The 26,350-nt window shown below is 36.1% G+C and overlaps 1 protein-coding gene across 2 annotated transcripts in view; it reads left to right on the top strand.

Moving 5' to 3' along the window:
* The window catches only part of SLC16A7 (solute carrier family 16 member 7), an 84,655-nt gene that overhangs the window by 2,577 nt on the left and 55,728 nt on the right, over nucleotides 1-26,350 (top strand). The window contains exon 1 of one of the 2 annotated variants that reach the window (XM_071733518.1): nucleotides 14,794-14,867. The exons of the other annotated variant lie outside the window; for it this stretch is intronic. The gene's annotated coding sequence lies outside the window, so the exon portion shown is untranslated. Of the gene's footprint in view, nucleotides 1-14,793; nucleotides 14,868-26,350 lie in introns of those variants that run through there. 2 annotated transcript variants of the gene reach the window in all.

The following is a 26,350-nucleotide window of genomic DNA, read 5'->3' as shown; positions in this document are numbered from 1 at the left end:
CTTCTCTGTAGTATATATTGGATTTAAATGCGCTTAGTTCTTGCTGTGGCAAAATCTTCATTCTAGAATCTGAATTTTATTTAGGCAGAAGATGCTTTGGGCAGCCTTAAAGGTGATGCTGTTATTTATGGACAGGCAAGTTATAGGTAAAAAAAGAGAACAGTCCTTGAATCACAAGCTGATGTTTTTTAAAATATTAATCTTTTGTTTCTCTTCTTTCTTGGATTTTGTTCACTATGTCATAGTTCTTGCATATTTCTTTTATAAATATAAATATATTTACGGCATGGACCCATTGTTTTTGTTTTTGCTTTTTCCCCTTTTAGAAAAGTCTTACTTTGTATCCTTGGTTTCTTAGGTAGATCATCTTGTCCTCCTTTTCTGATGAGGTGGTTTTGCTTCCAGTAACTCTGGTTATTATTGGACCTCTTCCAGGTCAAGAAAAAAAGACTACAGCTCACCTGATTTTTTTCCCATTGCAACATCACAGGATGGTTTTGAAGAGCTGCATTTTTCTTAAGGAGAGGATTGCTTTAGCAAATGTGGTGTCTGAATGCAATACTCAGTTTTATCCCCCACATCATTTGCCAGTTAAAGCTGTCCATTTCTTTTGTGAGGATCAAGTGAAGAAGAATGTTCTTGGGATATGCTAATAATCTGTGATGTTAAGTGAATTTTATATTTCAAGGTCAGTATGATTATTAAAATGTAATTATCTTTTCATATTTGTTAAGTCATTGACATGAATCATGGATAGAGTGTTACCAGTTTCTGTGCCTGTTCATGTAATATAGATGGCCTAACATTTGCATAGCATCAAAGAGGAGGTTAGCAAGGAAAATAGGACCTCATTGGCCACTGTTTGTGTGTCAAATGAAAGTGAGAAGCAGGCTGCATCTCACATATTCATCTGAAGTCCAAACCCACATTCCTTGACTTGCATGTATTTGTGAGCTGTTGTGCCAACTTTCCTAATTCTGTTGTGAATCTTGGAACACTTGAATAAAAGTTTGCAGTATCCAGACAAAAGTATCTGGGATATAAGAATAAGGAGATAATTTTCCATGACTTGAGAAATAGAGGATGTTGGACAAACAGACTGGGGAGCACTGTCTGTCACATATTCCTGATATTCCTTATAGCTCTTAGTCTTATAGTCAAACAATGAAAATAATTTTAAGCTTTTATTGAAGATCAAATACCTAGCTCACCAGGTCATTTTGTCTAATGAACTAGAAAGAGGTCTCAGTTTGCTTTTTTTTCCTTGCAATCTCAAGATTTTTAATTCATAACATTCGTGTCTGGAAGGGTGATTCATCAGCATCAGCTTGTTTTTCTGCTGAGTACATTATTAAATTTAGTTTATGCAGTGTTTTTAAGTAGTTCCTTTATTTGCTATCTCAAGGTCAAGCTCCCAGTTACATGCTACTATTTTTTTTTTTTTTTTTTTCCAGGACACAGTATTTTCATGTCTCATGACACTTGCAGTAATATCTAATCAGAGGTGTGCATTAAAAGCAATTTCTGATAAAAATGGAATAAGCCTTTCCAAAAGGATATGAACATAACTAGAGCAATTAAAAAAGTTCTGAACGAAGGAGGAAAATTATTGGAAAAGAATGGAGTCTTAGCAAGATATACTCCTTTCCTTTATGGTTGTAAGATATAAAATCCTAAAGAGAATTAATATTAATTCACAAAATCAGGATGCACTAGAAAAAAAGCTTAAGTCTGATTTTTTAATTTTTTTTTTTAAATTTAGTTGTTGATGCATTTTCTTTTAATTTGGTGCTATGGTTATTGTATATGAAGAATTGAATGTATTTAATTTCCACACAACAATAAATGTGTGCTCTAAATAATATTGTAAGTTGTATAGATTTAGCAAATAACTAGATTGTAAGAAATTTTTACTTTTACGTCAGCTATTGAAAAATTGCAGTAAGGCCAAACATTGTAGAAGTTGTACTATTTTGGAATAGGTGGATTCTGCATTTTTTTCATATGGGTAGTATGAAAGATAATGACAACATCTGATTTGATAGTACTCCAAACATAAAACTAAATGAACTGGAGCTGCCCAAGTGTGCAGGACTGTTTAAAAAAAATTTTGCTTTCTTCCAGTCTGAATATTTGTGTCCCACAAAAGAAAACTTTTCAGTTGTTTTGACACCAAGCTCAGTAGTTATTTCATTTTATTGCCTCTTGAAGGTAGACTTAGGACTCAGCTCTATGTGATGACCAAAATGCTGTGGGAACATCCAGAAAGCAAATTGCAGAGAAGACAGATCAGAACACCTTTTGTATTTCATGGTTTTTCTTATCTTTATATATTTTTTAAAGTTCTGATCCTTTAGAATAGCTCATTTTCTCACACCTGCTGGCAAACTTTGGCAGCTTCAGGTGTGCCTGTTGTGAAGTGCCCTTCCCATCATATTGCACCAGTGATAGCAAAATGTGGGGACTGCTCCCAAGTTTGGCACTTAGGGATAGTGCAAAAGACAAGGAGTCAAAATGGTTCTCAAAATATGTTTGACATCAAAGAAGTTGAGCCATTTGCTGTCACTGCAGTGGTGGTGAAGACAGTGAAATGATGTACGGTGCTTTTTGCACATGTTCTGTGCAATAGAATTTAGTAAAATCACTCACAAAACAATATTTTATCATCCCAAAAGATAGAAATTATTTCATTTTATAGAAAGAGATGAATTAGGATTTTTAGCATTCATGCTTGCTGCTCCTCACTTCGATACTCTTGCAGTCTATGGTACAAGCAAAAAGAAAGATGAAAAAAAAGTTGAAATCTCAATTTGTCTCATGTCAAACTCAAAGTGTGAGCTTCAGACTTGCACTTCTTAATGCTAGCTTTCTGAACTCAGGAAATACTGAGAACAAATGTGTATTTTACAGTTCTAAAAACATGTGGAGTATACAAGAAAAGAACTTACCATTTCTGTGCTGACAACAGTTTCAAAAGCATATATACAAAATGAGTATTTGATTATTTTAAAGCAAACTCAGTTCCTACTGCAGTGCATTTGAGTAGTATTGCAGATAGAGAAATGTGGTCACTTCCAATGTTTACTTTTGAACTAAGTTTTATTAGAGTGTTTTTCAGCATTAGAGATCTAGGCCTTTGTGGCATTTTTTCTTTTTGCTTTTTTTAGATCTCTGAGACAATGATATAAATATTTGTTAGTGAAGGTTAGAATTGATGTAATGCAGGACTGTGTTTAAACTACTAACTATAAAACGGGGCTCCTGAGAGACATAGTTACACTTTTGTCTGCTGACCTTATGGTGAGATGAAAATTGGAAAACGTCTAGTGTAGGATGTCTCAACACTTTGCCATGCTATTGAATTAAAATGCAATAGGAGTTGTGATTACTATATTGAACTCCTATAGTTTGCATTCTTAATATGGCCTGCTGGATAGGTTTAAAAAAGAAATGGAAAAGAGTAACTTAATGATGCCAATAAGCTCCTCAAGGGAATGTAGGTGTCTGATTCCTTAGCAATTGGAATTTTATGTGCTAAATTTCTTGACAATTCTGCCTTTGCTGAGTACGCTTTCCACAGAAAAAAATCTTTTCTGGAAGTTAACTTCTTTTGTGTGCTATGCCAGAGGTGGATTTGGGTCTGAAACTGGGTTCTGCGCCCTGTGTTCTCAACAGTGCCTCCTGCTGATGTTAGAAATGGAAACTGGTGAGCTACCAACTGCAAGCTGGAACTGAAGACTGATTTCAGAGGCAGAAAAAAATGTCAGACTCAAGCTGGCTGAGAAAGGGGGCTGCAGGTGGGAGCAGGTGGAGAGAACAGAATAGACTGTGGAGGGAAATTGGTGCAGGAAGCTGAAGAAGGCAAAAGGCCTAACATCCCATTACCAAACCCTTTTTAAGATGTATATCTTTATTATAATTTGTATATAGTATTAAACCAAGGGCTTCCTCTATACCCTGAGGTATTTGTGAGTGCTCTGCTCATTGTGTCACACAGGGGTCTTAGCACCCTGTCTTCTATTAGGCAGCCTCTTTCCCTTCTTCTCACCAGCACTACAAAATGTGACTCAGGGGACTCAATAGCCCATGATTAGAAGCCACAACACCAGCTTTTAGAATGGAATGAAAAAAAGCTTTTGAATTTTGAGACCTCTGGGTTGTATATTTAATGAATATAGGTAGAAAACAATATGCCATAATAGCATGTATTTACAAAGCATGAAGTATGCTTTGTATTTGTGAAGAATAAGTAAAAAGGAGGTCCTGTTTTCTTGTTCTTGTGCAGATATAATGATGTTGGCCAGAGGCATAGGGTAGTTTTTGTTCTCATGTTTTTCTGATGTAGTTATATAAAAAAAATGTTTTGAGGTAGTTATGCTGCGTAGGAGGGTGCTTTATTTCAATTTAGCCTATCTCCTCTTTCATACATAACAACACCCGAGCATTATGAAAGCTGTGCATGCTCTTTCTCAGTTTTAGCTGTATTATAACAGTGAAACAGGTTTATAAGGAAAACTAGTGTGTACAAGGGCCAAACTCACATGAGGCATAGAAATGCAGGAAAGACATTTAAAACTGAGACCTAAAAACCTTGTGGTATCATCTCTCAGTCAAAGAATATGTCAGTGTTGTTTGGCTGACATTTCCTCTATTTCTGTGACTCCAAGTCTGAACTTGATCTCCCTTCCTCTCAGAATCATCACAGCTGGGAAAAACCTCTAAGATCACAGCATCCAACTGCAAATGACCCCCTCAAATAAAATACATGTATCAATATTTGTATCACTCACTACAGCATGGCCTGAAGCTCCTCATCTCTCCTATAGTTCCACTGGGTTAAAAGTTTATACCCAGTAATGGCTGCTGAGATTCTTTCGACTGCTTCTCAAGACTCAGTTGCCCAGATGACTTGCTTTGATTTATCTGATTAATTTAATAGGAATTTTTTTCTTATTATGTTTTCTCTGTTTCCAAACAAATGTTTTCATGTGTCTATCTTCTTTACTCTTCCCTTCCCATTTTTGTTTCAGGGAAAGCTTTTTCTTCCTCCCCATTTATTTGAATAAAAAACTCAAAGTACCAAGTTAGCAATCTGCTCTTCTCATCCTACCAGCATGGCAGGAAACTCCTACTGGGTTTTCCACACTAAAACTGGAGTGTCAGAGGCATGCTCACTTGTAGGACAGATTTTATATGGCATAGATGATGCACACCTATGCTAACCAGTTTTTATGTATTTTTAATGCCATGTTTAACTTTATCCTTCTGTTTTTTAATCCTGCCTTTCAGGTGTTATGATTAGGGTAAAGAAAAAAATACAGCGTTAGAAAAGTTACAGATGTAGAGGGTGAAAACAGGGTAGAAGGGATAGAGACATTAAGTTGAGGAAATGTCATTATTTTGAGGAATTTCACGGAGACAAATATCTTCAGCCTAGCAGAAGTGGAATAATACGTCATATTTTTAATGAGATTGGGTTTTGTTGTCTTCAGATTTTTTAATTTTTATTTTTTATTTTTGACAAACTACAAGAGAGAATGCTGACCTTTACTGTTATTATTTCTCTGTGCTAATTGTAGCTCATAGCAAGGTTTTTGTTGTCTATGTATAGTTGTTTTGCCTGAGCACCAAATGATTGTATATTCTTGGCTGTGCTGTTATTTACACCAGTGTATCTGTCAAAAAAGATTCCAATAAAGAAATGAATATGAAATATGACATGAGAAAAACTTAGAGAGAAATACAATTCTCAAATATCAATATTTCAACCTTGAAAATAAAAGGCAAGTATTGAGTTTTATAGTCACTGTTTAGCCTGGTGATTGAGAATATCTTGACTTCCAGAAGTACTTCACAAATACTGTAAAACACTACCAAAGCCATTACACTTAACACTGTAAAAGTAAATAAAGGCTAGAACCATCATCTTGAGTAGTAATGACCTCTGACCTCAATGGGAGCCAACCTGGACTCTGCAGTATGGGTTTGTTCAGATGTTTTAGCAATGGGTGGGTGAAAAGGGGGTTGCTTCTGACTGACAGCTTGTTCAGCACCACTGAGCCCCATGGCAGAGCTCCATCTGCTAATGCATCCCACTCTGTGTATTTGCTTAGATGCTCAGCACATGCACAGGAGACTCCCTTCCACACGTGCTGTGGAAAAGGAACTCTGTGGAAAGGGAACTCTGACATAAAGGATGCAAATATGTCATGTTTATACATGGCTGTGTCCACTCACGCCAACGTGCATAAGGGAGTCTTGATCCAGTTGATGGTTTCCAGCTCAGAATTATTTTTATGATTAAAGAAGTAATAGTGGCTTCCATCATGTTGCTTAATACTAAAGCAGATTGTTTTAAGCAACCTGGAAAATAGAGTCATAGGGTGTTTGTAATGTAATAGGATACAAAAAGCATGTCCTTTCCATGGCAAAACCAGATTCTTTTTCTGGATTTGATAGCATGGAAAGATGTTAATGAAACAAGATGTTCTTGCTTAACTAGGTAGTCAGCTTGCACTTTAGAATATACTTTAGATATACTTTAGAATTGCTGAAATATTATATAGCTAAAATGATGATGAATTAAAACATTTTTTACTCACTGGAAATGTATTGTAAATATGAGGTAATGATATATTTTTTCCTGCATCTATTTTTTAAAAATTAGCACAGCTGTTGTTAATCTGTCCAATCTTACTTTTAAATTATTATGCATAAATTGCTAGTCTAATAGAATAAGATTCTTACAGAATACTGAAGCTTTAATTTAGGATTCAGAATATATTTTTAACCTTAATAAGCTGGCTAGAATTTTTTTTTCTTTTCCCCCATTTACCAGTTTTATCCCAAGTGTATAAATGCAACAGTTTTTGTATGCAGCACAATAGTCTTGTGAAACCTGAATTAGGCACCTAAATTAGGATCTTTAATTCCAGTGTTACAGGATCCTTGGTAAGTAGGTTGTTATCTCTTAATAACTGAAGATTAAATACTCTTTTAAATCAATCCTTTCTTCTACGTAACACTTGTACAAGGTGGAATCAGAAGTTCTAACTGTATGCTGAACAGCCTATTTTATAAGTGTTTTGAACAGAAAATATAGTTGTTTTATAAGCAGAGAATCTTGCATTCTGGTGTAGTCTTAAAGAAGCATCAACTTGTTTCTCCTTATGGCAACTGGATAGATGTGAGGAGATAGTTTTTTAATAATATTGTATGGATAATTGTGTGTAAATATACAAATACACAAGGTGATGCAAAAATTGCAAGAAATATGCAATATGCTGCACACTAGGAAACGAAGTGAGGAAATTAAGAAAGTACTGGAAGAAATACAGGTATATTGGCTTCATGTTTCATGAAGTTCTAGTGTTGCAATATGGTATATTAATATTAATTTGCCATGAGTACCATATATACCTGTGGATTTATTTTCCATATGATCCTTTTGAGTTCTTTGGAGTATTTCTATGACCAGGCGCACAGAACAAATAGTGGTACTGATAGATAAAAAAATCCCTGAAGAGTGTTTCATACAATAGCAGTGTGAAAGAAAGCATGGGACTGAACCAGGGGAAGTACAGAAGCATAAAGAGATGTAGAGTCTGGACTGGGTAAGAAAACAAACGTAACAAGGAGAAGTTATTTCACTGCCATTGCTTTGTCTTTGGACATGAACTGTCAGAACTGAACAGATATAAATTTACAGAGCACATTTAGCCCCCTAGAGACTGAAGGACTCCTGTAATCAAGGAAGTTTTTACTCATCCAACCAAAGCAGAGACAGTTCTGTTTTGCAGTGCCAAGTGACTGAGATTGTTTGCTTCATAGCTATTCTCACTGCTCCAAAGCAGAATTTGAACTGTTTGGTCAAACCCTGCTGAGTTCATTAACTTTGTGTTTTTGTTTCTGTTACCCCATTGGGAAGAGAATAGTTTGTATTTATGTTCCTAAAAGATTGGACCTGGCTTATTTAACCAAGCTCCACTGAGGACAGAACCTTTTGTATTTATTTGAACTCTTGGTCCCAGGGTCATTTTCATCTGCTTCTCTGACCTTGCCAGAGGGAATCCCTCTTTATTTCTTCATTTGGTAGAAATGTTTATCTGGGCCCTGCTGAGGATAGAAATGGGCTGCCTACTTTCTTCTGCAAAAAGGAACCATGAGAGACTATAATTTGTACTAAAGAGAGTACTAAAGAGAGAAGAGCGTATATAATGCGTTTTGTTTTTTGGTTTTTTGGGTTTTTTTTCTGCCCATCAGCAAATTGGTAATTTCTTGACTTGGAGGGTGTTGCAGTGATTCTTCAAGCAGAAGTAGGAAAGTAGGAAGGCTGGGGACAGCAGTGAGAAGGGGCAAGGTTTTGAAGGTAGAAAAAGAAGGGAAGGTGCATGGATATCATCTGTCAAGCTGATGGCCTTTAGCTTTCAGGCAGTCCAGAACTGCAATGATTTGTTTCCTGCCCTGTTTTTGGGGAAGGTCATAGAGCTACCTAAAAACCCCTCTATGCTCAGAGTGGAGGGAAGGCACAGTACTGTCAGATCACTGATTTTAATTTCAGTCCTAAAATGCTGAGCCATAAGTATTAGGGATGTTTGAGCACCTGTGGACCATGGACTGGGTTTTGAGACACTGTGTTAGTGCTAAAGTTTAGTTACTGTCTAAAAAAAATACACACATGCACAAAATAGCTGCTGTAGAGCTACAGTGAACCTGTTCATTGATCTGAATCTTTTACCCATGGTAGCTAAAAATGTTGCATTTATCTCAAATACATGTACTCAGGGTGGCTTGAAAGAGGCTGACTAGTTCAGAGAGCAAAAATGAAAAGTGAGCTGTAAGGGAAAGGTGCTGCTGTTGCGGTATTCAGGCCAGCTGGGAGCTCCATAAAATTTATCTATCTCCTGAGGTGCCTCAGTTGGCAGGATTTCTGTGTTTTTCTGCCCATAAAAATAAGCCTGCTTTACTGTGGTAGAAACTACAGCCAAGAGTTGATCCCCCAGGGGTGAAAGCTTCTGCCAGCACAGCTGCCCCTTCAGGCAAAGTAGAAAGACACTGTACTGTACTCTTTAATCACTATGGTTTGTATCTCCTTCTTGTCTTCATTACTTCATTAATTGCCAAGCATTTTTATCACTATGCGTATATGTTAAAGGATACATACTTTATGGAGACATAAAGACATACCATTAGAAGTGAAGATACCAATAAAGGCAGTAGTACCACTTCATTCAGACTAATTTTCCTTTTAGCTCACATTTTTCAGTGTCCTTACTGCATCCTCTCCCCTCTGAAGAACAGTCTTTTTTCTCATGCTCAGTAAGTCTCATGTACACACTGAGTTCCACTGAATTAGGCTCACAAACATTATCTGATCTGACTAGAAAAACATATTTTTCTACTAAAAAAACCCAACCAAACAAAAAACCTGACCACAAATAATTTATTAAAGAGAAAGCAAGAGATTTAGTATAAAAATCTAAAGTGATCTGAGTAAAACAGAAAAATTGTAAACACATATTAGTGATTTGAACATATTTTGTTTTGATGAGTTACTTCAATGTTTTTAAAAAATAAGAAAGTTAGTGGCCAGTTTTATACTTTTTTATCTAAGGCATTAGGTGATATTGAAAGAACCATGGCTGAACTATGCCCTGATAGAGTTACAGCCATCTGTAGCCTTAAAAATTGTTTTGAAGGTATTGCTTTCTTTTACTTCATGTGTGATTAGCTTTGGGTTCATATAGATACATCTACATGCAAAATAGTGAGGACACCTGAAGGGAAATCCTAATACCAGGGGAAGCATGAAATGTCAGTCTTTTGGTAAGCTATCCTTAAGTGAGTCATGGAGCAGTTTTTCCTTACTTTGGACTTTGTATAGTGCTGAGTTTTTGAGCTATTAGAGCTGTTAAAGGTGGGAGATTTAAGGAGGAAATGTGAAGGGAGGGTGGTGAATGTTGCTGTGGAGCAGGCTGAAGCATTGGTCACTGTTGAGGTGGCAGATGAAGGAGGTGGTAGGGGGGAGCATGTGTTTTCACTCCAGTGCCATTGCAACAAGTGCAGGAGGTAGCAAAAAGGCAACTACTGATAGTTCTCTTTAGCCTGAAACTTGTGCACAGGTGGTTTTTAACCCACCCTTATGTCAGGCTCATTTTGAAGGCTGGATTACAAGGCAGGAGAGTGATTGTCACATTTTGGAGACAAATGAGAAAAATCTCATGTTTCACATTGCCCAGGTGCAGGAAGTCTGTCTGCTCCTCTTGTCCCTTCATGTTGCCTTATGCTCTTTTCCATTCACTCCTTACCATCTCTTGAAGATAACTCCTGCAAGAGTGCTTACCTGAGAATCAGGAAAGAACCAGCCCAAAAGGCTGTGTGTAGACACAATGTTGGGCAATGTGACAAGGCACCTTTCAGATTTGCATTTTTTTCATACCTGACACACTCAAACTTGTGCACTGTCACGCCCTGTGGTGGATCTTATTACCCAAGCTCTTGCTTATCTGCAGTTATCTAAGCCTGAATGATAAGACTTTTAAAATAATTCACAGAGAGTATCTTTAAATTAATCTTGTGGAGTTTTGTTCTGCAAACAGATCTATGAATTTCTTGAGCTTACTCAAAAAGTCTTGGTAATATCTCTGGCAAACTGTTACTGTTTTTCTGGTTAGCTGTACTCAGTCCCTGATGCATATTGGTGGGTGTCTGTATCATCAGAGACAGCCCTAATTCTTTTGTTGCATTGAGTAAAATACATTCTGCTGCCACTGCTCTGACATTTGCAAGAAATAATATTTAATGGTAGGCTTTTTAATAGAATTTTAGAATGCCCCATATTCAGCTATGGTGAAATACAGTCTCTTAAAATTATAGAAGAATACAAGAGAAAGTATTTACGCATTATAAAAATGAATGTCTTATTAGCAATTTAATCAGTGCAGTCACAAGTTGTCTCTAAAAATGCTGCCTCTCCAATTCTGCAGCTCTGGGCAACTGTCCAGTCTTTACATCAGGTAAGCTGCCCTCTATGTTGTTCTGTAGGACACTAACATTTTAATTGGATGGTTTATGCAATGACTTAGTTGAGTAAATTTTGAATTAAAATTGCACATATTAAAGTTGTCACTGTTCCTTTTTTTGAACAAGACAGATATTTGCTTTTGCTATATAAGACTTGGCTTGAAGATTTACCTTCAAAAAGGATAGTATTAGTTGGGTATGGTATGAACACAAAGCATGAGATAGTTTATCTGTACCTCCATCCATTTTCTCCTATACAGCCATGGTAGCCATAAAAATATTCCTAATGCAACATTCCTGAGATGCACACTTTACAAACACAGCAGCAAAAATATGGGTATTGCAGCACATGCTTTTCAGAGACTCATTACTCAGCCAAACTGAATGTATTTTTCTCAGCAATACACAAAGATTGCAAAATTTCAGGTTTCAACACTGTACTGTAAAGCTGCAGATCTACTTCAAATAAGATGGGAAGAACATTTTTTAATGTACTTTTTAACTGCCTTGTTTCGTAAGACTTGCATAAGCAAACATGAAAACTCTTCTCCTACCTACCCCAAACACTTAAGATTTAAAAACTTTGACCTGGAAGGAGGAACTGCTTCATTATTTCCAGTTGCCTGCAGCACCAAGAAACCGTATTATGAATCCATAACACTGGGTTCATCCAAATGCAGAGTTCAGTGGCATAGATATCCATAGATATCGGTAATTCAGGTATGTGAATCCTAGGTATTCAGATCACATGCAGATGTCAGCACTGTAAGGGTCTAAATATGGCTGGAATAGTTTACTCTTAAATCAGAAAAATTGAGAAATTCCATGTAAGCCAAATAACTTCTTGCAAGTCTTTGTTATAAACTTAGGTCTTTCCAAAAATGTGAAAAGATAAAATTATATAACAGCAGGAAAAAAAGAAGAAGTGGAGATTGTAATCCAGGATTTGAGGTCTTGCAAGGGCTTACACCAAACCAAAACATTACACCAATGGAAAAAAACCTGTGACCAAACCCGTTATTAGAACAACCCCGTACATAGCTTTAAGTACAATTGCCAGTGCTGATGTAAAGCATTCTTTCAAGGAATCCAACACCCTTGGATTGTGGTTGAAGAAGAAATTGCGTGTAATATTAAAGATATCACTTGGCTGTGTGTGGAACTGATTTTTTTTAAGTGTCTATTAATAAACAGATGTTGTACTGGAACAGTTTTTAGTGAATAGTAAATCTGAGCTGCAGTTCAGGTCAGCATACAGACTACATGGTTATGGTGAACTTTCTTCAATTTTAACTGTTTAAGCTCATGATCCTGGAAGAAAACTTCAGCCACGTCTTGCTGTCTGGCTCTTTTCCAGGAAGGAGTGGTTAAATTTAACAAGTATTTGCTTGTGGGTAAGTGGCCAGCAAGATGCAGTAAAGCAGCTTCATCTAGGCACCTATTTCAAGTGAGCTCTTGAGTAGCTGGATTTGTATTATATTTAAAAACCTACTTGTCATTATTCACAAAATGCACTGTCAGATTAGTCTCGTATGGTGAGCTGAGTAATAGCTCTCTGGGTATCTATACGTTTTATATAGACAGTGGTCTAAGACAATATTAACTTTTATTTTTTGTCAAGTTCAAGCTGACAGTGAACTGCAGGCCAGTTGACTGCCAGCAGCGTGCCCTGTGCCAATTAGCTCTGTCACTCAGAAGCACAATTTAGCCTGAGCTATGACCTTCTACCTCATGCTCAGCTCCCAGGATTTAAAAGATCAGCCTCAATGTAGACACAGATGTAAACTCTGCTGTTCTCTGAAACAAATGGACAAAAGGCAGCTGTGGTTCTCCACCCTGATGCCAAGCTGGTGCTGTGCTGTGCTGTGCCCATCTGTGTTGTAGTCAGGATCTCCAGAGGACAGCTGTGGGCTCATCGTCTAGGGACATCATAGTGGTACCTGCTGCTAATCTCTCTTCCTGTGGCTGCTTTTCACAGATCCAGTGCCTGGGATCCTGTGGAAGGAAGGGCCTGCTGGTGATGGGCACGGAAGGGGGGAACAGCTTTGCTGACACAAGTGAGAAGCTGGAGCTGGGACTAAACATAAGTTGTCAAAATCTAACAGAGGGTTTTCAGTACAATAATGTCTCACTTCCTATTTCTCTCCAATAATAGGAAACATGGTATTGTTGTCACCACAGGGTCTCTGTCAGAGTTCAGCAACCCATGTTTACTTCCTTTTTGTCCTCTTCTTATGTGCTTGTGTCAGCAAACATATTCCCTTCCTGCTGTTGTCCTCAGTGATGAGAAGAAAACCCTTTGCAAGTGTCCTCCCTGCAGTTTGGCCTTAGTGGCTCACCTATCACTGCCACGTATAATCTCCAATATATTTCATCCTTCCCTAAGGAACCATTTCATATTCAAATTTCAGACAGTAAAAAGATCCATTAAGTGATAATATTTTCCCATGATTAGGCTGGGCTTTTCTTTCATGCAGCTCCCATACTGGCTGTGCTCCCAGTAGTGCTAGGGCTTGGTCTTGCTTTTTATATGAGATTGCCACAGGTCTCAGACATGCAGATTATCCTTAGCATCATTATTGTCAGATGCATCAAGAAATTAATTGAGAGATTTGCTTCTTTTTTCCCCGTGAATATTCAAAGAAGTGAAGGGTGAAAGTAACAGCAGTTTTTTCATAAAGTTTGTTCCAGGGACTGCTTAAAACTCCCAAACAAAGCACTTCTAAGAGCTCAAAGGATTTAACACCAATTGCACAGTGAACATCTAGGACAAGAGTAAGTTCATGGTTTTTAACCTGAGTCATCAGGATGTTTTTCCATTTCATTTAGCCTTGCAGTTTCACATCTTCCAGCATTTATTCCATCAAGACAAGTGTGGTGTGAGAGACTGGTGAGAAATAGCAGTCATAATGACACATACAGTTTTTCTTTTGCTTTTTTTTTTTTTTTTTTTTTTTTTAAAGTTAACATTGCTTTTGCAATTAAATAGGAAGATAGGAAGGTGATCTGATTTTTTCCCTGTAAAAGTGATGAGTTTATGTAAAATTTCAGAAATAATGGAAAATAGTTTTCTGAGCTCTGAAGTAAATTTTGCATTATCTCCAAGAAAAGGGATGTAATGATGAGCATTGCTTATTAACAAAGAAAAGTTCCTAATTACTCTAAAAAGCCTAATGTGGTATTTTAATATGCCTGTGAATGGAGCAGTCTAAAAAAACTTAGTTAATTATTAATTGCTGGAAAATTTTGCTCAAAATGAGAAAAAATTTTTTTTTGCAACATTAGCTGCGTTAAGCGCCTGAAATTTTGCTTTTAAGCTTCTGCTGATCTTTAAAGCATTTTTAATGTATTTTTAATTTGTTGGACAAAATCCTATTAATGCTGATCTTAGCTTATATGTATTTTAAAAGGCAGGTTCACAGCAAGCATCTCAGTGTGTGAAGTCCTGTAGCATTAGTCACAAACTATTTTCAGGTGTCCCTAGACAGTAGCACTCATTTTAAAGGCTGTAGCATCCAAATATGCTTTGGAACTCCTTTTGATGAAAAGGAAAAAGCCTTTATGTCAGACAAAGAATCTGTGAAAGAAACCTTTAATAGATGATAGTTTATAGTCCTTCTTGTGAGATTGTTTTATCAGTGTTGAGCTTCACCATCACCTCTTGCACCTCAGTAATTTGAGATGCTTGTTGGTTTAGCAATTGGTCACACAAAATAAACTGTCCAAACACCATGTGTCATAATCAGCCAATCAGGTCTCCAGAGAGTCTTTAAATGTTCAAACTGAACAAAGGCTCTGTATCTATCAAGTTCAGATTATTGTCTTGGACAGCAGCTGTCTTCCAGGTAATGTGCTGGTTTTCTGTTTCCTTTTAACTTTACTTAGTGGTAATAGGTAGCTTCAGGTTACTGAGGTAATCCATGCAAAACTAATTGACTGATTAAATGCAGGGCAAGTCGACGTGCCAATGCATGTTGTGCAATATTTGCTATTGGCTTTTTAATGATTATCTAGCATGTATCAACAGAAGAGTGTGAAGCACTTCAGTGAAGAAATATTCCTACAGTTTGTCTGCTCCTAAAAAGTTATAGCAAGGATTAACAACTGAATGGTGGCACTTCCCAGTCTTTTCAGGCTTTATAGACTTGACTGACATTTTTTGTTCGTATGTGTTGCCAATATTTCTGGGAAAACAGAGTTCAAACATCAGTCTTTTAAAGAAAAATTGAAGAAATGGAAGCATCAGTGTTGCTCAGGCCATATTTCAGGACTTAAATGTAAATTAGAGTGAATGGTGTGCTGGAAGTGGTTTTGTGGCTATGGGACTTGGACTGAGTTGGAGGAATGAGCAGACAGTGATAGGGAGTGCAAAGTGACAGAAGCAGCTTTGAAGCTCAACAAACTCACAGTTAACATGGAAAAAGATGAATGAGGGCATGAGAAGATTTGAAGACAAGTCGGACAAAGCTGAGGCAATGTGCAAGGTAGATGATTGCTGTGGCAGCATGTGTGGGAATGAGGACTAGAGCCTGGGCTGACAGGGTGAATTAATCTCATGTGTGCTGAAGTAACACATAATTTATAAATGCAATTTCAGTTTTACCTACAAGACAAGTCTTCATGATAAACATCACATTTTCTTGGGATTTTGGAGTACAGCAATAATATAATCCCCCTGCATGAAACTCAGTGATTGAATTAAGGCTATTAAGTTTCTCTGAGCACTTATACAGTTAATTCTTCTGCAGTGCCAGAGATTTTTATAATAAAGAATGAAGGGTTGCTTTAAAACAAGTAATCTAGGTGCATATTTCACTGACAAAAGTAACTCTGTTTCAGTCTTTTGCAACCTCAGAACTCAATATTCTATGCCTAGTTTTAGCTGTAGGCTTCTAAAATTTATTAGATTCCTTTGACTGAAGCAAGTGCAAAAGTAATTCCCAGTTCTGTTTATCATGTATAACAACAAAACTCCAACCAACCTTAACGGTCTCACCAATAATTAATGCATTAGCAGCTTTGCAATAGCTGATTATATGTAATTTTGGAGAAAAGTTTACTGAGTTTATTTAATGGAGATAACTGGATGATATTTGGTGCTGTTTTTTGTCATCCCTGTTATCAAAGTTTAAAGCCCCAAGGTCTAACTCTGCTTACTGAGCTCAAAACTGAGTGCAAAGCTCTCTGATTTCACTAGAGTATACTGATGGCTTAGAGGCCAGAATTTTGGCTGTTGTCTTCACAACTCTTCTGACATCAGAATCACTGTAATGACTTACCACATAGTAAAGATATGGACTTAAAGGGATTAAGCAGCAACACAAAAACTGGTCAATAGTGACAGCTTTCATGCTTATTTCTGATGGATACTTTTTGCCTTTCTTTGTATTTTTTTTAAATTTGTATTTGTTCATTATATGATTCTCAGTAAATCTACATTAAATGTTAGTAAAATCAAAATAACAGAAAGGTATTCCTATAGGCTAATGGTAGAGAGATCCCCAAACCCTTATGTCAAGACTCATATTTGAACAAGTGATTTTTCATGATGCTGCATGCAACCTTAGCAAAGTTTAAATTTGAGGAAAATTCCTTTTGCCATAACTTACTTCCTAAAAAAAATGGTTTTCAGAATGTCAAACAAAACTGATTTACCAGTACAACTCCCTGTCCCCTTAAACAGAAGATGGAAAGAAACTGAGGGGAAAAAAAAAGCCTGTATTTTCTCCCTAAAGTCACAGAGAAAGGAAGCTCTCAGCTTGACCCACATAACAGAAGAAAGTGGCAGAGTGAAAGATGTGTGTGCAGTGTAGTTATAGACATTATAAAATGATCACTACATGATGTTTAAACTTTGCTTTATGGTGTTTCCACTGAGATATTCCATTAGTATCTGATGATAATGAATCATCACTGTACTTCACTGAGAGCTCTTGCCATGTCTGCATAATTTTATATTTTTTTTTTCCTTCCTGTGGTTTGCACACTGAAAAGAAAGGAGAGAAATTACTTGAAGAATGTAACCAGAATAGAAGTAGTAAGATTATAATGGTACTTAGAAATGGACAAACTTTTCATCACAGTTTCATTTCATTTTGTCAGTATTATTTTATTCAAGCTAGACATGCAGCTTTAGATATAGTCTTGTGGGGAATGTGAAAGAATGTCTTTAAAAATGTCCCTGGGCAGTGTATACGCATTGGCAAAAGTGGGGGTTTTTTTGTTGTTGGTTTTTTTTGTGCGTGTGTTGTTTGTTTGATTGTTTGTTGTTTTGGGGTTTTTGTTTGTTTAGGTTTTTTAATTTTTTTTTTTTTTTTCATTTCTGTAGACATAGCTTGTCTACAGTAACTAATTTGAGAAAGAATATTTTCTGCTAAAGAGCGATTTAAACAAGACAAGTGCTTCTTTACTGGTGAAACACTCTTGCATCTATACTCCATCTCAGTTAAGCTTTCAATGTTTCTCCCAGATCTGACTCCCACATACTCAGATGGTAAGACTTTAGAGCAGGGAAAGTGCCATCTGGTGATTCAAAGCAAGACAGAACTGACGGGATCAGCTTCTTTCAGATGACAAATGGAACCGGTCATCAACCTCAAATAAAATTCCCATATGTGATGTTTGATCCTGAAGACCCTAAAAACTGACAAAACACTCAGTTATGTCCATCATCAGGTTTCCATGTGAAACTGTATTCTTTCATTATATTGCAGCACATTAACATCATAAGTTTAGCAGCAGTAAATCATATTCATGCATTTCGGTAATCACAAAAATGTCAGTGTCTGTGATGTGTGCTGATACAAAAGCTGTACTATACATATAACAGCCATATAAATTGTGAAACTTAAAGCATGTACTTATATTTGTCCTTTTACATCAGATTTTGAATAGGGATTGTGATATACATGGAGATTATGTTGTACATGTGTGTTAAACCTTAATAATAACATCTGTTTTATGAAGAAACTATATAAACAATAAGATGTTAGAATAATGATTATAACTATTATGACTATTTTAATGTGTAAGTTTAAAAAATATTTGATGGTTGATAAGCTGAAGATGTGTCCTTAGCTGGAGGCCTTAAATTTAAGAACAGGCAAACCATGAAAAAAGAAAAACAGTAGTCTGTGACTGCAGAGTAAGGGAAGACAGAAAAATGGCAATATTTTATTTAGCAAGTTCAACTCCTTTTTGTGGGCAGAACTGTAGCCAATTTATATACTAGCTTGTGATAAGGGTGAATTAGTTGCTACAAGAATAAGGTAAACTCAATTCTAGCTCACTGCAGTTGTTTAAAGGCTCATCTGTAAATGTTTAGTCTGAATATTGATTTTATTTGTATGAGTACTCTGAGTATCCTGTTGTTTTTTATAAAGCACATTATGCCAAGTTGTGGGTTTTTTTCAAGACTCCCTTTAAGAGGCTCATCAGGGGAAAAATTAATGCTGGAGTGTCTAGAAAGAAGTACTAAAATGATGTGTGCAAGCATTCACAAGAGTTGCTCCTTTTGTTTGAATACTGAAATTTTTATTGAGAAAGAAACTTTAAAAATTCTGTAGTTCCTGTTCGTAGACAGATTTTCTTTGAAGTCAGTAAGCAGTTCAGAAGGGGCAGACTGCATATGTAGTTTGGTAAACTGGTCCTTCAATTTAGAGAAATACTTAATACAAAGTAATATTTAATGAATATTAGGCCATATGAATTTTCTAATTTGTAATTTCTGTGTTTGAAAAACATTTGCTTCAGCATGCTGTTTGAAATCACATATTTTTTTTTATATTAATGTCATTTTCAAGAGAAGAAAGTCGTAAAGAAAAAAACCAACCCTACTGAATGCTTATGGCTCTCTCTGGGTTTATACAGGTGTGTTTTGCATAAAACTTCTATTAAGCTGCTAAGTATGACCTCAAGGTGCCTTGCCATACTCTGTGAAGTTTTTTTGACATTTTTGTACATGGTGGCATAGATGATAATGCAAAGAAACAGTATTTCTCAGCCAAATCCTATTTTGTAATCCTCTTTAGCTTGCTTGTTAAATGTTGTATATACAGGTAATGGGTTAGCTTTACCATTAGTTTACATTAGTGCCTTCTAATTTAAATCCTGGTGTGAATTTAGGTCTACAAATTAATACTGTCCTCTGATAGTATGTGTCTGACATGGTATAGATAACTTTATCCATAATAGACAGTATATTTGTTATATGGAGATAAGAGAAGATGGTAATTCCTTCTATTGGTGCACAGTCACTGGTTGGGTTGGGGGGAGGCTGCATAGTAGAATGAGCTCCCTACAATTGCAACCAGTCACCTTGATAATGTGAAATGGCATAAATGTTTAATTTATCCATTCTTTTTCACTTAGAAGGTCAAAATGAACTGGTATCTTAATTTCTGTTTCTATAAGTTTTCAAATGAGTTTTACTTTTTGGTTTTAAGTAATATTTAGTTTGAAATACCAGAAGAACAAAATTAAATTCTAGGTGTCGTTACAAAGTTAAGAGAATAAAAAACAAATTCAGTTCATTGCAAATTTCAATAACAACAGTCCAATTTTAATGAACCTTAATGGTTTTAGAAGTCAACTAATGGTTAAAGCCAAGATTACTATAAAGTAGATTGAGTGAAATCAAGCAATCATCCTTTTAGTAACTGGGACTTTTTGCATTTATCACATGATCAAAAAGGCAAAGAATTTTCTACCTCAAGAACTCCTGTAAGGTGCCAAAAGCTATATCAAGTTGTACTCAGAAAACCAGAGAAAGTTACAGAATGCTTTCATTTTATCTTAAAAAGAAGAAAAAAAAAAGTATTTAAAGAACTGACTAATTAATTTCCAGCATCAGAAACTGACCCAAACTGTAAAGAACTGAACTGTGTAAGGAGTACACAGACAATTTAAGAAGTACTACAAATTCCAGGACTTGACTGTGGCATAAAGCCAGGCCTCCTTTGGAAGACCAGTGCTGCATTAGAGTCAGGATTCCTCCTGGATAGCATGTGCTGCAACAGGAGCTCTAGCAGCCTGGGAGATGGGACAGCAGATCCCCATCTGCTGCTGGCCAGCTGGCCACTACTTGTACCTCCTTTGCATGAGATCAGCCTGGCAGCAGCAATTATGCTCTTCAGCCATCCTGCAGCTGAGCTGCAAACATGAATCAAAAGGGGAAGGTGCATTTCTTCATAGTCATGTTCGTGTCTAGGATAAAGTCCCTGGGTGTGTTGGGCTTTATAGTTCTTATCTAGAAAAAACACTTAGCATGGGTTTGTGCCACTGAATTGCTGAGGAGTCTTTTCCTGGTGAGGAGCGCACGGTCCTTGTTAGGAGAGAGAATGAGATTGTTTATTGAGGTTTTTTTAATAGGGAATATTATTGGAAGAACTATGTGATTTTCTGGTAACTAATTGTTTAGTGTGCTTAGCAGTGAACAAGCTATTTTATATTTTATTAAATTTCCCATTACTTTGTGCCAAGAGAGCCCTCATCTCTGCCTCTGAAGCCTTAACTCCCACATTTGGGAATAAATTTTCGAAATTACAAATTTTGCAATATGTGCAGGAAATAGTGCAAAATGTGGCAGTCCATGTGATATCTTCTGCAATATAGACCTGAGGGACAAAAAGATAAAAGACCAAGAAAACACCATGGTAATGTTTGTTCTGAGAGAAACGGATGGTGACATAGCTGTTAGGTCTGTTTGAGAGCAGGATTTCTAAGGGAAGGGTGGTGGGTTTTGTTTATTTTATTTCTTCCCCCCCACCCCTCCTTCCCAGGATTTGAGCAAAGTTCAAAGTTTATGTAGGAAAGTAGAAAGGGATACAATTAAGTCTTTTTGGGTTTGACTTGAAAGCGTATTTCATTAAAGAAAAGAAAATTGAAATAGATTCACATGGTACGATTTAAAATTGTTGGACTCTTTTATAAATTTCTGTATCACTAATTCTTCCTTACAAATCTTTTCAAAAGAGCAGGAATAGTCAAGAATGAGTAAGTAGTTCTGTATTGTCTTTCAAATGTGTATCAGTGTAATTAAGAAAAAATCTTCACTAGAACTCTGATAATTGGTTACACAGTCAATAAACCTTCACTCTACAGAGATGTGAATACTTGAAATATTTTGAGTCTTGTTTCACTAGTCTAACATAATTTTTTATTGTCTGTGTTCCTTGCAAGAACAGGAAAGTTGTCAAATTGAAGCTCCAGTAAACTCAACATCCTGTTTCCAAAGGTGTTTAGTTGGATAAGCACAGACTGTAAGGAACTGGGAATGTCTAGTATGATCTTGTAATAAACACTTGATGATTTGATGTTCATTATGTCCTGTAATAATGAGTTCCCCTATATGAAACTGGTGTTTGGATGAAAATTTATTTATTTGTTTTAAATCTATCTGATCATTTCTTTGTGTAGCTCCTCATCCTTGCATTTTGAGAAGCAGTTGTAGTTGTTACCTATCTTTTTCTATATAATTCAGGTTTTACAGCGTCACAGACATAGATTAGCAAGCATACATTATTAATGTCACTACATCATCTTTAAATTGAGCCTTTTCATGTATTCCACTTTGTTCTGGGCAGCTATCTGTGATGACTGTATGATGTATTAATTTGTTTTTCCATTATCCCAGAGTCAAAGAAGAGTACGATAGAAATGGATATTGAAAAAATAGAGGGTCTCATTATATCCTACACAGTGGGAACATTTTTGGCTTGCTCTTTGTGTTTGTTTTGCAGTCTGCACTCCTGGGAATGCAGACATGGAAAAATGCAGCCTGGGTGCCCAGGTTGCTGGTGGAAGGGAAGCCCCTGGCAAGCTGCAGGCAGCAGCCAGCACTCCCAGAAGAACAGTTAGGAGGTAACTCACACAAGTGCCTACTCTGATGGCTGGTCCTTCCCTGAAGACATTCAAATTAGGGCTTCAGAAGGAAAAAAAATCTGTATTGTAAATGGCAGGTTGATGTAACATCAGCAGGAGGTCATTGTACCTTCAGTTTATGTCCTGACAGTGGTGTGCAACTCAAGAATCTGTGCTGGTAGTGTGCTAGGTAGAGAGGAGAAAGTAGAAAAGCAAAACTAAAACAGTTAACCTCTGGGAAAGAAAGTTTTTTCAAGCCTCTTGGGTTTTGTCCCTTTCCATAAAGGGAAGGATGCCTGGCATGAAGTGAGGTGAAACCCTGAAACATGCGACAGAAAGGACCGGAGAGGTATTTGGGACAAAATGACTATGATGCACATGACCATAACAAGATGGAGAAGGCTCCTGGAGAGGCAGCTGAAAATCCCTTCCTTTTTGGTGTTTTCTGGATTAGGGCAATTGAGACTGGGCTATAAGGAGAACAAGCTAGTTTTAGCTATGGTTAGCTGAACTTTGCAACTCAAATGCAAAAATCATTAAGCTGTGAGGGAAAGCCACCCTCCTTCCCATACAGTTTTATAAAACCCACTCATCTTAAGACTAGAAGTTAACATTTGAAAAGATCCATTTGAATGAGGGCAAAATTACAACTTCTGCAAATCAGAAGGCTAAGCACAGCATGAGGAGGAAGCAGTCTTTCATTTTATGCACCTTTATTCCTACTAAAGAGGTAGTTAAATATACTGAACAGTAAAATGAAGAAAAATGGAGAAGGGAGAAAAAATTCCCACCTATTGACAACTCAGAAAACTTCAAGAAGTTTTTTAGGCAAATCTGGCATAATAGACACTTTAAATCACTAATCATAAGTAGACTGTCACTGTATTAAAATACTGCTGTAAAGAAACAACCAGTTAAGTACTTTTGGGCAGATATTTCTGTATCTTAACTGGCTTGAGTTCTTTATTTTTTTCTTCACTTTTTGTAAGACTTCTCAGAGAGTAGTAAATGAATTTTAATATTACTGAGATACAAAATATTACTGATATGTCCTCAATTTAAAATTCTAAATGAGTCATTTATAACTTCAAAATCAGAATAGAAATAAACAGCAAGGTAACCCCATAGATTAGGTATTTTTGTTTTAGTAATGAGTGCTCTTCATATATTATTAGCAAACTAATTTGTATCAGTCAGTAGGACTGCAACCCACTGAAACAAATATTGAACATTTTTGTAATTAATCTCTGACTTATGAAGAAGACTTTCTGTAATGTACGAAAATATTAAAGACTTCAGTATAGTATATAACAAAGCTTTGTGGCATGCATTGCATCCTTTTCATAAGACATATTCTTTTCTGTCTCTCAGTAAGTACCTTATTTGCTCAAAATTTTTCCATGACATTAATTGCTAACTTGGAAAGAATGATATAGATCACCAGTATGTACTAACATCTGGATGCACTGTGCAGTTGAATTACTTGTGTGTTAGCAGTAGAAGAAAATGGCAAGCAAGTATACATAAATTCAGGCTCAAGAGCCTGCCCAGTGTTCTTGTACAATGCTGGTTAAACTGACAGAGACAGTCTAAGATTTGTTAATATTGGGAAATAGAATTAGTTCCAAAATAAAAGTAACTGTAATTCGAGCAGTAGATATAAACAGGAATATCGTGCTAGCCCTGTATGTAATCAAACCATACTGCAAGGTTGATGGTTTGCTGGGTATTGTGCAGTTAAAACAGAAGCTTTGAAGAGAAATTACATAAGCAAACCCCTCAGAAATAGGAGTATTATACATATCACAATGAAATATATCAGTGACAAAGATGCAGCTTCATTTGTTATTGCAACTATCATCTGAGACACAAAATTGTTTCTAAAGACTGGTGTAACATTTGATATGTATTCTTGAGGAGCATTGCATTTCTAACAGAAGGGTGTCTGAAGGGCAATTTACCCTTAAGTGTATGGAAAAGTAGGCATATATTACTTTCCTTATGTCACTAATGAAATTTAGTTCTTCATCTAACTCTAAATTCCTTCTCTCTCCTTCCTTGCTAACTATAATAGTGTAGAAGTTGAAATGGTTTTTTTCATGTCTCTCAATACTCTGAAGAACAATTAATTTTCTCTCTCTCAGATGTCACTTTATCCATCTGTCTTTCTCACCCTCACTCTTTCTTGCATATTTTTTTTTTCCTCTGGAAAAGAGGACTTTTCTGAACCTGTAGCCTGAGTGTCTGACTACTGACATTTAGCCATTAGCCACTTCTTGATCTCTTATTTCAGAGCATGAAGAGTGCAAATATGCTTCTACCTACTCAAGAAAGATTTATCCAACATTAGAAGTGTTAGATTTCCAGATGATCCTCATATCTTCATAGACAATGTTTCTGGAAGGAGATTTCAGGCAAAAGCCTGACAGCAATACAAGTCATAAACATGTTTTTAATGTTGCCCTAAAGTTATATTAACTCTTAAAACAACACCTGTTGTTATATTAGTATATTTACTTTAAATTTTTATGCTGAATTTAATTTTTTAAACCGTTGAGGAGTTTTGGGGGTTTTTTTTGTTTGTTTTTTAAATGTATTTTATTTTCATCTTAATTTCTCTTTCTTCCATCAAATTCACACATCTGTATATTAATAACCAGAAATGCATGGCCTATTTAAGCTGGTATTAGGATTAAAATCAATTTTGTTTCATGGAAATCTCAAACACAAATTCACATTTTCCTGGTTTTGAACAGCCTAATATCTTCATGAGTAGGGAACCAATTTATTTCTTTCCTGCGCCCGTAACTGAGGATGTAGTGCATTGAAGATAGTGGATTGATGCTATCATGATCTAATGAAATATCAATACATTCTTCTAGCCTAAAGCCTGCTTTCCAGAATTCTTGTTTCAGCATCTAATATCATGTGCATACCTGAAATACAAATAAAATTATTATTTATTATGGAATTACTGCAGTGTACAGACTAACAGTCATGGAAATACTTGAACAAACAGCAGTAGGCCCAGCTTCAGGGAAGCAATTATTTACTGTGACTTTCTTTTAAACTTTTGTCACGTGTGATTTTCACAAGGTTTCTTTTATTACCCTGTGCAGTTGCCATAATAGCAGCATGTCTGTTGTTGGTAACCTGAGGCTGTGTTTGTCACAGGCACACGATGCAAGTAGGAAAATTGTACTTAAGCTCTGACATAGTATGGCATGACTTGGTTCAATTATCTGGATTTGGCCAGCTGAGGGGGGTTCAGCATGTTACTTTGGTAGTATAAAATCTGCTTCCTTGTAATTTTTGATGGATCATTAATTACCCCTGTCAGGTAGTAACAAAGGGGTTTGTAGTTTAATTCCTGCAACAAGTTTTGTAAAATATAGGATTATTTCTGATATGCAGTGTGGAGAATAAAGCTAGAGTAAGGCTGATTTTAGATTGTTTTGTTTTTATTCCTTTTTGCCATAATTTCCAGTGTTTGCCACTGTGCTTTTGTTGCCTTGTTGCTCATGCTTTGCTACATATAAATCAATTTCTTAGATATGAAACATTTTTTCTGATCCTAGTCTTCATTTGTGTTATTAATATGAAATTTCATCTATTTCTTTAGAAAGAAAATTTTAGATTTTTAAATTTCAAAATGAAGTGAGATAATTTGGAGTCTTCATCATATTATTTTTATCCCATTAGGAATTTTTCCTTTGGCTTAAGTGCGTGCTGTACTGCTTGATTCTCAGGGCTGTAAGCTTTGATGGGATAAACTTTTAAAGCTATGAAAGCAGTGTCTGTTTCTTTTTCTAGACTGTCAACTGATAGTTCTCAGTCCATTCCTTTCACTGCTAGTATCTTTTAACATTTTTAGAAAAATATTTGGCACTGGGATTTGGAATGTCCATGGAAAGTATATTCCATTGTTGCTTATGAACTTTGAATTAACAGATGAATTCTAAGAAAGATTCTTTAGCCTCTTCAATAAAAGAAACGATATGGAATTTAAAAAGATAAGTGCAAAAATAATTCTTTCTAAATACTGTTTATTTTTTTACATGACAAAGTGAGAAAGTAATGATGAATAACAGGACATGAGATTGTCAGAAGCTAACTAAAACACAAATTATAATACAAAACATATAAATATTATCCAGACTATTAGAATAGACAGCAGGAGTATTCATTTATGTATTTCATTACAAATTGGTTATGGTTTGGTTGGTTACATCTAGCAGGTGTTTATACTCTGATGCACAGATCTATGTTTCTGATACAGAAATCTTTTCAAGTAAGGATTTTAAGACTTTTGCCAATAATCCAGAAATCTCAGATATGTTTATTATGGGTGCAAAGTGGTCTCCTGCAGCTCAGGACCTGAGATTCACTGTTTCACTGTCATGTATAACAGATGCTTACATTTCTGCCCAGATGATCTCAGGCAGAAACATGCCAGACCTACACAGCA

Source organism: Heliangelus exortis, chromosome 1 (genome assembly GCF_036169615.1).
Source record: "Heliangelus exortis chromosome 1, bHelExo1.hap1, whole genome shotgun sequence".
Taxonomy (NCBI): domain Eukaryota; kingdom Metazoa; phylum Chordata; class Aves; order Apodiformes; family Trochilidae; genus Heliangelus; species Heliangelus exortis.
The sequence above is the reverse complement of the archived record's forward strand: the minus strand, read 5'-3'. Positions and strand labels throughout refer to the sequence as shown.